Raw genomic sequence first — 8,851 nt, 5'->3', positions numbered from 1 at the left:
TAGAAAAAAATAAAACAAAGCTAGTTTTGTGTTTCACAGTCAAAGAAAGGTGCTAGAATTATTTACTGCTTTCTGGACTTTGCATTATGACCAAATTGATATTTTCCAGATTTTTCATTAACTTAAAATGGTCTGAGGTAAACACATCATTTGCCATGATTAAATCCAAGGTGTTTCCATAGCTTCTTTCTGAGCAGCTAAAAATTAGAGAGGTAAGAGTTCTGATTGACCCCTTTGTTGACGCAGCACTAGAGAAAGTGTGCAAATTCCACCCAACAACCCCCAGACTGAGATTCTAATAGCCACAACAAGCTGAGAGAGGCTCTACCAGCAGAATCACATGGTCAAATCTTCTAGTTCAGAACTCCTCACCTCCAAAGCCAGATTGATTCTACCTTATCTAATAAATTCCCACAGATTCACCAAATCATAAAAGGACTTAGAATTGATCCGCCCCATCTCACGCTTACTGGAGCATCCCCTGACGGAAGGTTCTTCAAGGGATGAAACTTCTACTCTGTCTTCTGGAGTAGTTTTAGGAAGGTCCAATTACTAGATATACAGCTCTTAGAATTTCCTTGGACTTCAAATTCCATTCCCAATCTGAATAAGACTGATTACAGTAGTTTCTGTCAGCAACTAGTCTTTTAAAAGCAGACCCAAGACAGTAAGGATGAATAGAAAAGCCAATTGAGTATACACTTTCCTTCTTCGCTCCCCTACATCCCACTGCTTAGAGCAACCCACTGCTTCTTCCCTTGCCTACATCCCACTGTATTAGAGGCAGGGACATCTCCTGGATGGGACTCCACTGGATTTATAAAGTCTACCTAATACAGGAGATGCATTGTAACTGGCCCTCATTTGTGACAAATTTTGGATGCCCAGTTGGTCACCCAGCATAGCTTTGAGTAAATTATTTTAGAAAGAAATGCAGTTTAAGTTTGAAACATCAGTTTGAAGTTTAAGGTCTAAGCATGAGTGTCTAGAACCACTAAAAAAATTTCCAGGATCCTGACTACCTGATTTGGCATGGAATCAAAATTTGAATTCTCATTTCTTAACTCTTCCAAGTCTATATCACAAGCAAACATAGAAGACAATCCTTGATCATGTCTAGCTTATAAGTGCATCCCCCAAACATTATAGTTACCCAAGACAAGGTCAGGCCTCTATGATACGTGTCCAGAATGGAATATTGGCCTGACAATGACAATCCACTACCTTAGAACATAGTGACTGGTTAAAGTTCACTAACATTACCCAGCTCATGTATATAGATTAAACCTCTTAGGAGTTCAAGCAATAAAAAGTAACAACAGTATAGAACACAATATAAGCAGGGAGACACTTCAGGAAAAGTAGATGTTTTTAAGATAACTTGGTTTCATCATACTACCTCCCAAGAATCCCCACTGTAGAGATGGACAGGTATAATGTTAAATCATCCTTAACACTGACCCAAAATTGCCTTCCCTAGCCCTTCCAGCCTCGGCTCCCAGTCTATTCTTTTTCATACAGGGAGGTATTTTATCTAAGAAAGGCTCAATTCCCTGCTGGGCAACCACGGCTATTCCTTTCAAAGTAAACCCTGACATTTTAAATTTACACTTTTGATGAACAACCAATTAGTCAAAAACTTTGAATATTTGCTATATGCCAGGCACTGCACTTGATGCTGGGAATAAACAGCAGGAATCATTTTATTCATAAGGGATTGGTTTCCACTGATGGAGAGGTTTCTATTTTCAATGCCTCCTCTGAAGACAAAATCAATTAAAAGCTAAATTTAATTTGGGGGCATAAAAAAGGAACGATAATGTATGCACTGGTTGCAAATGTAACCTTCAGGCAAAATGGCAATAGAAAGAAGACAAGAAGTAATATTAATTTGGTGCCCAGAAACACCAGGTGCTTTATGTTTATTATTTGAGTTCATTCTTACCACAACCCTATGACGTAGGTTTTACTTCTAATTTACCAATAAGAAAACTGAGGTTTTAGGAGATTGCTTAAATTGCCCAAAATGGCACATGCTACATTGAAGCTTGGATCTCCACCCAGATCTAGTTCCAAAGTGTATGCTCCTTTTACTACATAATACTTCATTATTGCAAATAAATTAATACAAGAGCATTTCCTTTTGTCTTTGGAATTGATGTTGAATGTGGATGGCTAACAGTATACCTTTTCTGTCATTTGTTTTATATACATACAGGCCACAGACCATAATTATTTTTAGCTTTAGAACATCCTTAAGTCATTGAACTGCAGTATATTAATCGCGTACAATTTGCAAAGGCATACATCTTTTTATCTGGTGTTTCCAAATTGGCAAGCCACCAGATGCCTATATAATGATATTTAATAAAAAGTTTTAAAGAGAACATGCCATGAGAGAGAACATGGGGGAGAAAAAAAAAACGTATTTGGTCATCTATTCCTCAGGATATTTTAAATCTCTTAAAACCAATAATGAGTTTAGGGAAGGGGTGAACATAAATTTGGGGGAAAGAAAGTTTCTTCCCAATACCCCATTAGGGATGCTAAAACTCTCTCACAGTAGAATTGCACCTAAGGGGGCCCTGGGTGATCTCATCTGGATCTTTCAATTCAGCTCTGGCCGGAAGGTCAGAGTGACCTTCCTGACCTTTTGCTAACTGGCCACCTATCAATAGGAGATGGCTTAGTTCACGGTCCACCCACCCATTTTCCTGTCGAATCCACTCCTGCCACATTCTAAAAACAAACTGCAGTCCCAGCGTTTAAGACCCTTCTCAAGCTTTTCAGTGATGGGAGACAGACCCACCTCAGCTCATAGACCAGCCACTTGTGTTTTAACATAAAAGAACGGGGCTCAGGATGTGGTTTTCCTCATGTACCATGCCATCTGTGACATTTGCCATGCAGAGCTGCGCATTCCTCTTGGAGGGCAAGATTGCTCACCATTGTTCTGACTCCAAAATTATTTCCGATATGGATGCCTGCAATTAACCTCATTTATTGACTTTACACATCAGAGGTACAGGAAAAGCCTTCATGGTGCTCTTAACTGATCTTCTATAGCTAGCAAACTGCAAAGATACTTGCGTACATGTGTTCTTAACTTTCCTACACAGTGGAAACTTGAATGGGTCCTTTATGTTAGCATCTCTTTTAATGTCTCTAAAACCTCATTATGAAGTTAAAGGAAAGTAGTTCGACTTACAGATCTTTGCCTTCGAACCTGCAGCATGTCTGTCTCATTATATTTTAGTTTTTAGAGGTCACATTGTGAAGTCGCACAAGCAAAATCAAAACGTGCTTTGTTAAATACAAAGCACGGTCCTGGACCCTGCAAGTGTTGGCCTGGGGTGATTCTGAAAGGATGCTATGAAATCATGTCACCCAGCTCCACTGGGCTCGCCCACCTGTGTGAGTCCCTCCCCACCCATAATTGTTACTGTAGGAGATATTGTGTTGCAGCAGTCCTCTCAGGGTTCTGTGCATTCTTACTTCCCTAAGACAATCTTAGCTTGCTACCATAGAAAGCCCCAATTCTTTCTTGCCACAGAATAACTACATCAGATTGATCAGATTGATACAGTGCAAAGGAAATGGTATTTGCTAACTGCTGGCAACAAAGGATGCCTCAGGGTGTGCTGGGGTTGGATGTTGGGGAGGAGTTGATTCACTTCGACACTTTAATCCACTCCTGCTCTCATTCAGGACCCAGTCACAAAAAGAGGATGTGGGGGTGCACGGTGGTCAGTGGTAGAATGCCCACCAGCCATGTGGGGGACCTGGGTTGGATTCCCAGACCATGCACCCCCCACCCCCCAAAAAATGAATGTGGGAAACAATGAAAAGGAGATTATTGTGTAATAACTCATTATCTCTTTCCCACATAACGTATTAGCCAGAGTGCTCTTAGTTAGAGGAGAAACTAACTGAAGTTAACTGGAAAAAAAAAAAAAAAAGAAGTAACTGATTATGAGGATATCAGGGTATCTCACCAATCTCCGGGCAGGGATGCAGCTGAGCCTAAAGAATGAAGAATTGGAACACTCTACTCTAGGAAATACAAAAAAGTTCTTTTTCTTTTGTCTTTATTTTATTCTTCCCTTTAACTGCAGAGCTGCTTTCTCAGCTGGTGGATGGAGAAACGTCAACACATAAACCTTCTGAAGATGCCTCTATGCTATCTGAAAGATCAGCCAGATGGAACTGGAGTTTCTCCGTCCTAATTCCAGATATCTCAGGGAACTTGTTGCTCAGATGCTCAACCCTGGTTCAGTCACCTGAGTGAGAAGACTGACTCATATTGTCCAAATAAGCTTGTGGGAGGCAGCCACTGTAACCAGGTACAGGTGGTGGACCTGGGAGGTGGGGAATTACCCCAAAAGAGAAGGCGCAAAGCCAGCAACCCAATGGGTACTATTGAATATATTGGTTACTTGATTTCTTGCTCCACTCACTAAAGTTTTTGTTATTATTCTCATTTTACAGATGAAGAACCTGAATTTCACAGACACATGGGTAGTGTTCTAGTTTGCTAGCTGCCGGAATGCAATACACCAAAAACGGAATGGCTTTTAAAAAGGGGAATTCAATAAGTTGCTAGTTTACAGTTCTAAGGCCAAGAAAATGTCCCAATTACAACAAGTCTATAGAAATGTCCAATCAAAGGCATCCGGGGAAAGATACCTTGGTTCAAGAAGGCTGATGAAGTTCAGGTTTCCTCTCTCATTTGAGAAGGCAAATGGTGAACATAGTTACAGTTTCTCTCTTGGCTGGATGGGCACATGGTAAGCACAGAGTCATCTGTTAGCTTTCTCTCCTGGCTTTTGGTTTCATGAAGCTCCCCAGGAGGCATTTTCCTTCTTCATCTCCAAAGGTCACTGGCTCATGGACTCTCTGCTTTGTGGTGCTGCTCTTTCTGAATCTCTATTCTCCAAAATGTTTCCTCTTTTATAGGACTCCAGTAAACCAATCAAGACCCACCTAAATGGGTGGAGACATGTCATCACCTAATCCAATTTAGCAACCACTCTTGACTAAATCACATCATCCATGGAGATGACCTGATTACAGTTTCAAACATACAGTACTGAATAGGGATTATTCTACCTTTATGAAATGGGATTTTGATTAAAACATGGCTTTTCTAGGGGGCATACATCCTTTCAAACCAGCACAGGTAATAAAGTTAAAACTGATAGTAGGATCAAGTTCTTATTCCATTCTTTCCTTAACACTTATAAGATGAACAGCCCTACTTTAGACTTAGAGGAGTATAATGGAAGAGAAACAAACAAAAAAGTATGCAGGCCACATGTCCTACCTTCAGAAAGTTTTTCATTTAATAGATACAAGACAGACTCTCATGAAAATACTATATGATCATTTTCAAAGCAAGAGATAAATACTACAAACTATTCGAAGCTGGAAATAGAGTGAAGGCAAATAATGTTAACCAGAGGAGGTAACTCAGATTCTTGTTTAGAAGGAACTTAGGAAAGAGTGTGAGGAGGACATTTCAGATATAAGAAGTGGAAGGAGTCACACATCAGTAGCAGCAAGTCATGTGCTAATACTGCAAATTTGACTCAGTCATTACCCTAAAGTTCGCAGGAAGGCAAGATTTATATTGTCAAAGAAAAAAACAAGGATAAAAGTAGAACTACAGAAAGTCCTAGACTCACATTTCTAAACAAGCGCAGAGCCTAGGCCCTAACCTACCATTTTCCTCTTCAAAGATATCCAGTTTCTTAGAATTGTCTGTTTTCTGAGGCAGTCACCAAAGTGCTATTTTTATATGGAGTTCAATAGATGTCAATCATTCACGGATCCTCTTCTAAACAGGGTTCCATTTGCTTTCACATCAGTGCTCTTAAAATGAAGACTTCAACTGGCTATATCCTCGTGAATTTTTCTGATCCATTTCCAGTGTCGTTTTCAGTACCCAGATTTTAAAAATAACATCCATGTCTGAACAAGAAAAAGTATCCAGTTAGGGTAGAACTCACCTGAGAAATCAGTAGTTTGTCTCTTATCTCACTGCACCTTGAAAGCATGTAGAACCAGCCAAAGCACCCTGACGTCAGGGACCCCAGCTACAGATTCAGACTTTGCACAAGATTACTGAGTGATTTGTATGAAGCTCCTTAACCTGAAGCTTTCTGCTTCTTCATTCAGGTATTCAGTACACACCTCTTAAGCTCCAACTGTGTGCCAGGTCCTGTCCGGTCCAGGGGGTGCAGCAGTGACCAAGCAGACAAATTCTCTGCCCTCCATGAACCTTACCATCTGCTGGCAGGAAATAGAAAATAAACATAATTATTTGTTTTTATATAATTATGACTGTGACTGAAGAATAGCAAAGAGGCTTCTGGAGCTTAAGCAGAGAGACAGAGGAGAGGGCTAAACAATAAGAAATGTAACTGGAGGACAGACAACAGGGGAGCCGATGGTGCAGGCCTTGCTTGTTGTTCACTGGGATAACTTTGGCTTTACTCCAAATGAAATGAAGAATCATTGAAGGGATTAGCACAATGTCATATAATCTAGAGCTAAGGGTGAACAGGGGCTCAAAGGTATATTAGAATTAGACTTTAAGGTGGCAAGAGTAGAGACAGACAGGAAAATAAGTTAAGAATAGAGTGACTGTACCACATGTTTGCCCATACTGGTTACACCAGTGTCTCAATGCAATTATTAACTAGCCTCCCTCCCCTTTGGGTCTTCAAAGTATCCTAGTTTGAATGATAAAGTATAATATCACATTAATTAAGAGGCTGTACCATTTCCATAATTCAGATAAGAGATGATGATTTTTTATTTATTTTTTTAATTTTTTTTAAACATAACAACATACAAACATGAACATTCTTACCATATGATCATTCCATTCTTGGTATATAATCAATAGCTCACAATGTCATCACAGAGTTGTATATTTATCACCATGATCATATCTTAGAACATTAGCATCAATTCAGAGAAAGAAATAAAAAGAAAAAACCTCGTATATACCATACCCTTTACCCCTCCCTCTCATTGACTGCTGGTATTTCCATCTACCAAATATATTTTAGCCTTTGTTTCTCCTATTTTTTTTCTATGCCCTTACCATTCCCTTTCATTGATCACTAGCATTTCAATCTACTAAATATATTTTTAACATTTGTTCCCCCCCCCCATTATTTGTTTCTTTTTAGTCCATATGTTTTGCTCATCTGTCCATACCATAGATAAAAGGAGCATCAGACACAAGGTTTACACAATCACACAGTCACATTGTGAAAGCTATATCATTACATAATCATCTTCAAGACACACGGCTACTAAAAGAAAAAAAGAAAGAAAGAAACATGGCTACTGGAACACAGCTCTACATTTTCAAGCACTTCCCTCCAGCCTCTCCATTACACCTTAACTGAAAAGGTGATATCTATATAATGCATAAGAATAACCTCCAGGATAACCTCTTAGCTCTGTTTGAAATCTCCCAGCCATTGACACTTTATTTTGTCTCATTTTTCTCCTCCCCCTTTTGGTGGAGAAGGTTTTCTCAAACCCTTGATGCTGAGTCCAAACTCATTCTAGGATTTCTGTCCCATATTGCCAAGAAGGTTTACACCCATGGGAGTCATGTCCCACATAGAGAGGGAGGGCAGTGAGTTTGCTTGTCATGTTGGCTGAGAGAGAGAGGCCACATCTGAGCCACAAAAGAGGTTCTCTGAGGGTGACTCTTAGGCCTAATTTTAAGTAGGTTTCATCCTTTGGGGAAATAAGTTTCATATGAACAAATCCCAAGATTGAGAGCTCAGCCTACTGCTTTGGCTGTCCCCTCTGCTTGTGAGAATATAAGAAATTCTCCACATGGGGAAGTTAAATTTTCCCCCTTTCTCATCATTCCCCTACGGGGACTTTGCAAATACTTTTTTATTCACTGTTCAAATCACTCTGGGATTTATCAGGGCATCACTCTGCACAAACCTACAAAATCTCATGCCCTACTCAAGGTTCCATGTACTTATGGTGTTCAAATTAAACTGTCCACATAAGTTATATTAGGAAATGCACTAGTCAAATATAACTTTTGTATCAAGTAAACATTTTTTGCTTTAGTCATACACATAAGTTAAAATTTGAAAATACGAATTACCATCTATTTTCAACAACCTGAAATATTAGCATTCATTTATGCTTCCTCATTGGAAAAAAATTTTATTTTGTATAGTTAGTTACTATCCTTGTACACTCTAGGCATTCCTAGATTATACTGTCTTAGTCTTTTCATCTATCTTTCCTTCTGATTACATTTGTGCCCCCAGCCCTCCTCCCTCTATCATTCTCATGTTCAGCTTCATTCAGTGTATTAACATTATTGTATTACAGTTAGGTAGTATTGTGCTATCCATTTCTGAATTTTTACAATGAGTCCTGTTACACAATCTGTATCCCTTCAGCTCCAATTACCCAATATCTTACCCTATTTCTATCTCCTGATGGTCTCTGTTCTTAACTGAAATTCTCCAAGTTCATTCACTAATGTTAGTTCATATCAGTGAGACTATACAGTATTTGTCCTTTTGTTTCTGGCTAATCTCACTCAGCATAATGTCCTCAAGGTCCATCCATGTTGTTACATACTTCATGACTTTATTCTGTCTTACAGCTGCATAATATTCCATTGTATGTATATACCACAGCTTGTTTAGCCACTCCTCTTTGATGGACATTTTGGCTGTGCCATCTCTTGGCAATTGTAAATAATGCTGCTATAAACAATGGTGAGCAAATGTCCATTTGTGTCCTTGCCCTCATGTCCCTTGAGCAGATATCTAACGATGGTGTTGCCGGGTCA

This window comes from Tamandua tetradactyla, chromosome 12 (genome assembly GCF_023851605.1).
Source record: "Tamandua tetradactyla isolate mTamTet1 chromosome 12, mTamTet1.pri, whole genome shotgun sequence".
Taxonomy (NCBI): domain Eukaryota; kingdom Metazoa; phylum Chordata; class Mammalia; order Pilosa; family Myrmecophagidae; genus Tamandua; species Tamandua tetradactyla.
Note: the sequence above shows the minus strand (reverse complement) of the source record.